This window comes from Helianthus annuus, chromosome 1 (genome assembly GCF_002127325.2).
Source record: "Helianthus annuus cultivar XRQ/B chromosome 1, HanXRQr2.0-SUNRISE, whole genome shotgun sequence".
Lineage (NCBI taxonomy): Eukaryota > Viridiplantae > Streptophyta > Magnoliopsida > Asterales > Asteraceae > Helianthus > Helianthus annuus.
The window spans coordinates 42,942,472-42,950,407 of record NC_035433.2 but is presented as its reverse complement, the minus strand read 5'-3'; the positions used below and the strand labels follow the sequence as shown (position 1 = coordinate 42,950,407).

At 38.7% G+C, this 7,936-nt stretch overlaps 1 long non-coding RNA gene across 3 annotated transcripts; it reads right to left on the bottom strand.

Moving 5' to 3' along the window:
- Positions 1-431: 431 nt before the first annotated feature.
- Positions 432-2,174, bottom strand: LOC110896867. 3 transcript variants are annotated; one of them, XR_002568239.2, is made up of 4 exons: positions 2,158-2,174; positions 1,922-2,036; positions 1,751-1,842; positions 432-694 (listed from the first exon to the last, which is right to left on the bottom strand). It is a non-coding gene; the product is annotated as an uncharacterized LOC110896867 (long non-coding RNA). The 3 variants fall into 3 exon arrangements; XR_002568240.2 differs by lacking the exon at positions 2,158-2,174 and adding an exon at positions 1,450-1,669 and having other exon boundaries at positions 1,922-2,073; XR_002568238.2 differs by lacking the exon at positions 2,158-2,174 and having other exon boundaries at positions 1,922-2,061.
- Between the last annotated feature and the right edge of the window lie 5,762 nt (positions 2,175-7,936).

The window sequence follows — 7,936 nt, the reverse complement described above, 5'->3', positions numbered from 1 at the left end:
CGAACCTCGTGTACATGTTTTCCGCTGCGTTCAGTTTGTTTGACAAATTGATAAATTTATTTTCCAAAAGTTACACGAAATTTCCAACATATTCATGTTTGTTCACTTAACTAAATGAACGAAACTTCTTGCGTGTTCATTCATTTATTAAACTAGGTTTTGCATCCCACCCACGTTGCGACGCGCTAAACCGTGATATGGTAACGGGAGTTCATATAAAGTCATAATATGCATTCATATAAAGTCATGATATCAGTACTCATATTAAAGTCGTAAGTCGTGATATGGCAGTTCCGACTAAAACTACTAACACAGGTTCCAATGTTATTCGATGGTAATCGATCCGATTCGTCACTGCATTGGTACTTTGCAGTTGTTCATTTCTGTAAATCATGAATCCTGTAATTTCATTTTAAACATGATTACCTTGTAATAAATAGGATCCAGATTTCCATTCGTTTACATATAATCGTGTTTATTGATTTGAGTTGGAATAAATGCCTCAAAACACAACCATGTATAATAATTAATAATCTAAATCAACTTAGTCAAATTCTAAACAAACTAATAAGATCAAGTTTGTAAAAAATATATATACTACTACACCTAATAATGAGCATCACAACAAATTGAAGAGCAAAACCTACTTTGTCATCTTCATCAGCAAAACCCACTTGGTCATCTTCATCAGGTCCTACACCAGAAACACAAAGTTCCACCATTTTAGACAAAACCAATTGTAGACACGTTCTTGAATTTTACAGACTTTCCATGTCTTTTAATTCGATTTCGTATTTAGTTGTTTTAGTAGCCGGTTTCATAAGGCATACTCGAACAGTTCAAGCATTAATATCGAACATATGGGATTAAAGAAGGGTCGAATTCCTTACCGCAACACTCAAATAGTAACGAAAATGAGAATTAACAGCAGCCAGTGGCGGACCCAGGAATTTTTCCATGGGGGTGCGAAATATTTTTAAAAATTTTTGGCCCCTAGTTATATAAGTAAAAAAATCGGTTCGTATCGGGTCGGTTCGGGTCGGGTCATGTAAAACAAAAGAAATTGCGTCATAACGTCCCTACTCATGGTTCCTATCACAAACAAATTGCCCTTTGGTGTCGGACGACGGTGGTCCGCGGCTGCTGATGACGTGCTGTTGTGGTTGCTGTTGTGTTCGATGATCGCTGGTAGGAGACGACCCAAGAGAGGGAGGGCGGGAGGAATTCTAAGGGACTATTGGGCGTATTTTAATTATTATAGATTGAACTTAGGTTGAGTTTGGTTAATGGGCTAGTAATTAGTGAGCTAATTATGTTTAATGAAATAGTGGGTTAAGGTATTGGGTATTTGGGTTAAGTTGGGTAGTATAAGTTTATATATTTTAGGTAGTTTTTTTAATTAGAGTTTACTAAAAAAATTTAAAATATAAATCGAAAACATTTTTTTACCTAAGGTGTGTGGACGAAAAATTCCAAGGGGTGCGGATGAAAAAATTCAAGGGGTGCGGACGAAAAAATCCAAGAGGTGCGAACGGGATTTTCAATGGAAAATAGCACTAAATTTTTTTTTCCCGGGGGTGCGCCCGCCCACCTTAAGCCACATATAAGTCCGCCCCTGACAGCAGCGATGGCCGATCGCCGCCGGTAGTCGTCAATCACAACCTTTGCCCTTAACAACAATCAAATGCCACAAAATCAATCTGTTTAGGTTGGGAAAACAAAAAGTAGGGTCGTAAGCGTGTAATCTTACCTCCTGTTGTCGGACATAAACATGCAACCACTAATTAGTTCGGCGAAACCTGAACTCTAGATCAGGTCGTTGTGTTCTCCTGGTTCACGAAACTGACAATTATCACTCAACCACGGTTGTAGGTGAACCAATCTACCCGAAATAAGGTCATGTAAGTGGGAATGAACTTACCGGATCTTTGTTGGACCTTCCGCGGACTTGTCGAAACCCTAGCCGCCACGCCAGAGGCGAAGGCTAGACATTCTGAGTTCATCGTCTTCATGGGTTCTTCATTTAACAACCACCACTGTCGCATGTTTAGAAGTGTGACTTGTGAGGGAACCATTTACATGTTCTTTTTTTAATATTGTATATAATAACAAATACGAATTTAAATCATTTCACATTAGGATGTAAAAGTTACATACAGTGCAAAGAGGCGTCTATCAATCGGGTAAAAGATGTCACGAAAAACCATTTGCATATCAAATCTGGAAAACTATCATGTCATAGTAAGGTATATGTATTATATAAAATATAACATTCGGAATGTATTGTCACTCCCCAATATTTCCACGTATTACCGGTGGACCCGGTGGGGAGTATCGTGACGTAGTTGATATCATCATAGTCAATAATCACAGTTTAATGCACAGCGGAAGTCTAAAAGTAAAATATAACAAACCGAATTGAAAGTAACAAAGTATTACAAACTGAATGTAAAGGATCCATAGGCAGATCAAAACAAAGAAAATATTGTTCAACAGATTTTTCAAGTGATAAAGCTTGCATAATTCTTTATTTAAGTCACTCGGGAGAAACCAGCCTATTCCGCCTAGTACCTGCAGTTAACCTTTTGGAAAATACGTCAGTTTACACTGGTAAACACAATTAACTGACACTTTTGAAAAATGCTTAAGAAAATTAATTTGAATGCACAAGGCACAAATAATCTTTTATAACTTGGGATAATTATTTAAAAATAAACTATTAAAAGAATTACATGTTCGTTATACGTTCAGTAGCCTGGGCTGAATACCGGGTTAAAGATTAATAGACACACCACATAATATATCCCACGACGAGTTATTCTCGAACAGGCGGGTACATTATTTTTACATACGCACTGGCAGGTGTATGCCTACACCCCGTGCTTAAGTCGTGGTCATTTCAATGAATGAGCCGATGATATCCAGGACATGGTCATTAACCCCCGAAGGCTTAAAACAAACAAAACTAATTAAACGGGTTATCTCGATGAATTAACCTTCATATGATTAAAAATTCAATACCCGACCAAGCGGTATTTTATATAACGTACCCCAAGCCCGTATAAGGGAAAATAAGTTAAAAGTATTTACCTTAGCAAATTATACAAATCTATCCCAGCCGTATACAATTGGCAAGTGCAGATATCTTTTACTGGGCTCCTAAATCTGGAATGAAGCTTTTAACAACCTATTAGATTCCTAACGGGTCTTACTTAAGTTTAAACTTAGACCGGTTAGGTTTAAAGGAAGATATACGGTTCAAAACGCAGGATTAAGCGAAGACCGGATTTGAATGTGGCTTAGACCCGACAAGTATGAAGACTTGTATAATATGGGTAAACTAAACACATTCTGGATTTTGAGAAAAAAATGATAAGGTTTGACCCGTTTCGGTCAATTTATGCAAACTAGTCACACAAACCGTACCGAACGCGAAAAATGCATAATGGGTAACCAAATGAGTCATGTACAGGTTTCACAAGTTAATATGCCTTAAATATGTTGTGATATCAGTAGGATACCTTCCATTATGCCCAAAACAAATTTAAAAATCAATTTATGCTCCGTAGGGGTATTTTGGTCATTTTAAAGCTTATAAAAGAGATTAAATAACAACCTGAGGTTCTGGTCTGAATTGATCAGTAAAAATAATTATTTTTGTAAGTCATAACAGTAGGGTATTGCATATATGTGAAATTTATCATTTTTAACCAAACTATGCACCGTAGGGGCATTTTGGTCATTTCACATAAGGTTTAAAGGTCAAAACTGGAAATCTGAGTTCAAAACTTTTGCTTACTGTTAAAGTATAAAAATTTACTTAAAACAACAGTAGGTATTAAGTCTTATATGTCAAAAATAGTTTTAACCCATACTATGCGTTTAAAACGCGTAAAAAGTCGATTTTAAGTGATTTTCAGGTTATATAAGAAAAACTGAGATTTTTAACAGTCCAGAAGGCTTAAAATATTTATTTATCATACAAAATCAGTAGCAAAAGGTTTGGTATCAAAATGTTATGTAAAACTCATTTTATTAGCAAGGTCTACAATTGATCCCTGATGAATCAATAAGTTAGAATAATTTTTGGTGAAGTGGAAATGAACTAGCAACAAACAAGAGCTTATATAGGAGTTTTAAGTTCATATGATCATTCCACCAAGGTCTAAAACTGATCCCTGATGAATTCCAAGTGTCCCTATGCATAAAAATCTGTTGGCTGAGCTCCTAGATTCGAAAAATGGCATGCAAAGGCAGTGTAACCTGCTGTTACAGGCATCTGCCATCTTTTTCTGTATCTGCAGGTTCTACGCGGCCCACGTAATGTCTGGCCGAGGGTCTACGCGACCCGCTTGGAGGCCAGGCCCGGTCAACAAGTTTCCATACTTTGCATTTTTGGTCCCTGGTCCTCCAAAACTTGTTTTAACTTGTGTTTATTGCACTTTTAACCCCCAAACTTAACTTTTAAGGACTCTAAGTCATAAACAAACTCCGTTAGGCTCCCGATTAGTTACACAATCACCCGAAAAGTCCTGAATGCCAACGTTGATGCTTTTGACCCTTATTTCTTGGAATTAACACTTTAATTATTTATGCGCGTCGAAATTCCACGAATTCATATCCAATATTCTTGCGGGCAAAATATAATGTTACAATGTTTTTGGGTTCGTTAAAAGGTCACTTAGAGGTTACTTTCAACATGTTGACGGTTTTAACCCCTATGTTTCACAAGATCCTTATTTTAAGCCCAAACGACTTTCTAAGTTCGATAAATTATTCATTGAAAAATACGAACGTCGTGTGAGGTCATTCAGAGGCACAAGAATGGCATGTTGACACTTTGGATCCCTTTATTAACGTATTTACATTGTTTAACAATTTCAGCCCCTCAGAAATAATTCTTTACACGTTTAAAGCTCATGACACGTGTCTTCATTATATTGGTCGTGATTTTACGAGGTGTTACATCCTCACCCCCTTAAAAGAAATCTCGACCTCGAGATTTGTTGAAATAAATGAGGGTACTTCAGTTTCATTGTGGACTCTACCTCCCACGTGTACTCGGGACCTCTACGAGCATCCCATTTAACCTTTACAATCGGTACATGCTTCTTTCGAAGCCTCTTAACCTGTCGATCCTTAATCGACAAAGGTTTTTCAACAAACTTTAAGCTCTCATCAATATGCACATCTTTATGTGACATAACTAGCGACTCATCAGCTAGACACTTCTTCATATTGCAGATGTGGAACACATTATGAATACCACTGAGCTCTTCAGGCAGGTTTAATTTGTAAGCCACTGTTCCGACACATTCAATGATCTCGAATGGTCCTATGTATCTTGGGCTTAACTTGCCCTTATTGCCAAAACGCATTACCCCTTTCCAGGGTGATACCTTCAGTAACACTTTGTCACCTACCTCGAATTTCAGAGGTTTACGCCTTTTGTCTGCGTAACTTTTCTGCCTATCTCTGGCAGCTTTGAGACGATCACGTATCTGTACAATCTTATCTGTCGTCTCCAGGACTATATCAGGTCCTGTTAGTTGGACATCTCCAACTTCTGCCCAACAGACGGGCGTCCTGCACTTTCTCCCATACAAAGCTTCAAAAGGTGCAGCTTGAATACTGGAATGATAGCTATTATTATACGAAAATTCTATCAATGGAAGATGATCATCCCAACTTCCACCTATATCAATAACACAAGCTCGTAACATATCCTCGAGTGTTTGTATTGTACGCTCGCTTTGACCATCCATCTGAGGATGATACGCAGTGCTGAAATTTAATCGAGTGCCTAGGGATTGCTGAAAACTTTTCCAGAAATGCGATGTATACCTCGTATCCCTATCAGAGATGATAGACATGGGCACTCCGTGGAGAGATACAATCTCGTCCACGTACAACTGAGCTAACTTATTTGAGCTATATGTTTCCTTAATAGGTAAGAGGTGGGCTGACTTAGTCAGTCTATCTACTATAACCCAAATAGTATCATTTCCTCACTTTGTTTTTGGTAACTTAGTGATAAAATCCATAGTTACCATTTCCCACTTCCAGGTGGGAAGCTCAGGCTGTTGTAGCAAACCTGACAGCTTCTGGTGTTCTACTTTTACTTGAGCACACGTCAGACATTTGGCCACATAAGTGGCTATAGATTTCTTCAAACCTATCCACCAGTAATTTGCTTTTAAATCATGGTACATCTTATCACTTCCAGGACGAACAAAATAGTTGGAGCTATGGGCTTCTTAAAGGGTCACGTCCCGAAGTCCTCCATAGATTGGAACCCATATTCATCCATTCAATCTTAGGATTCCATCCTTGCTATATGATAACTGTTCAGCAATTACTCCCAACTTTTCATTAGGATAGTTAGCTTCTAATACAGCTTCTTTCTGAGCGGCTAACAATTTTTCATTCAAGTTGTTCTTCAATTCAATGCTCTTGGCATTGATTCTGATGGGCTTAACTCTTTCTTTCCTGCTCAACGCATCGGCGACTACATTCGCCTTGCCTGGATGGTATCGGATTTCACAATCATAATCATTCAGTGTCTCCATCCATCGACGTCGTCTCATGTTTAAATCCTTCTGGTTAAATAGATGTTGAAGGCTTTTGTGATCAGAATAGATCACACAATTGGTACCATATAAATAATGCCTCCAAAGTTTTAGTGCAAACACAACGGCACCCAATTCCAAGTCGTGGGTGGTGTAATTCTTTTCGTGCACCTTTAATTGTCGAGAAGCATAGGCAATAACCTTGCCCTTCTGCATTTGCACACATCCCATACCAGTGTGTGATGCGTCGCAGTATACCACAAATTCCTCTATTCCGTCAGGCAATGTCACCACAGGTGCGTTGCTTAACTTCTGTTTAAGAATATCAAAGGACTCTTATTGCTTAGGACCCCAGTCAAACTTGATATTCTTGCGAGTTAGTGAAGTTAGGGGTGCTGCAATCCTTGAGAAGTTCTCAATAAAACGCCTATAATATCCTGCCAGACCCAAAAAGCTGCGAATCTCTGTGGGCGTATTCGGCTCTTGCTAATTCATGATGGCTTCAATCTTAGCGGGATCCACCTAGATACCACGCTCACTAACCACATGTCCAAGAAATTGGACTTCACGAAGCCAAAACTCGCATTTTGAAAACTTGGCGTAGAGCTTCTCATGCTGAAGTAGTTTAAGAATACAACGAAGGTGCTTCTCATGGTCAGCCTGATTCTTTGAATAAATAAGAATGTCATCAATGAAGACGATGACAAACTTGTCCAAGTAGGGTTTGCAAACGCGATTCATGAGATCCATGAACGCTGCTGGTGCATTAGTGAGCCCAAAAGGCATCACTAAGAACTCGTAGTGACCATAACGAGTTCTGAATGCAGTCTTATGCACATCTTCATCTTTAACCTTTAGCTGATGGTAACCTGACCTTAAATCAATCTTGGAGAAATAACTTGCCCCTTGCAATTGATCGAATAGATCGTCGATCCTGGGAAATGGATATCTATTCTTGACTGTAACCTTGTTTAGCTCGCGATAATCGATGCATAGACGCATCGATCCATCCTTCTTCTTCACAAACAGAATCGGTGCTCCCCAGGGAGATGAGCTAGGTCTAATAAATCCCTTTTCCAACAAATCATCCAGTTGAGTCCTCAACTCTTTCATCTCAGTCGGTGCTAACCTGTAAGGTACTCTTGCAACTGGTACTGCTCTAGGAATAATGTCGATTCTGAACTCTACTTGTCTATCTGGTTGTAAACCAGGTAGGTTTTCAAGGAATACGTCTGGATATTCAGAAATGACAGGGATGTCTTCCACCTTGGGCTTTGGTTCATCAATAGTTACTTGTGCCATATAAATGACACAACCCTTCTTCAAACACCTTGATGCCTTAAGCACAGACACTTGCTTAGGCAACC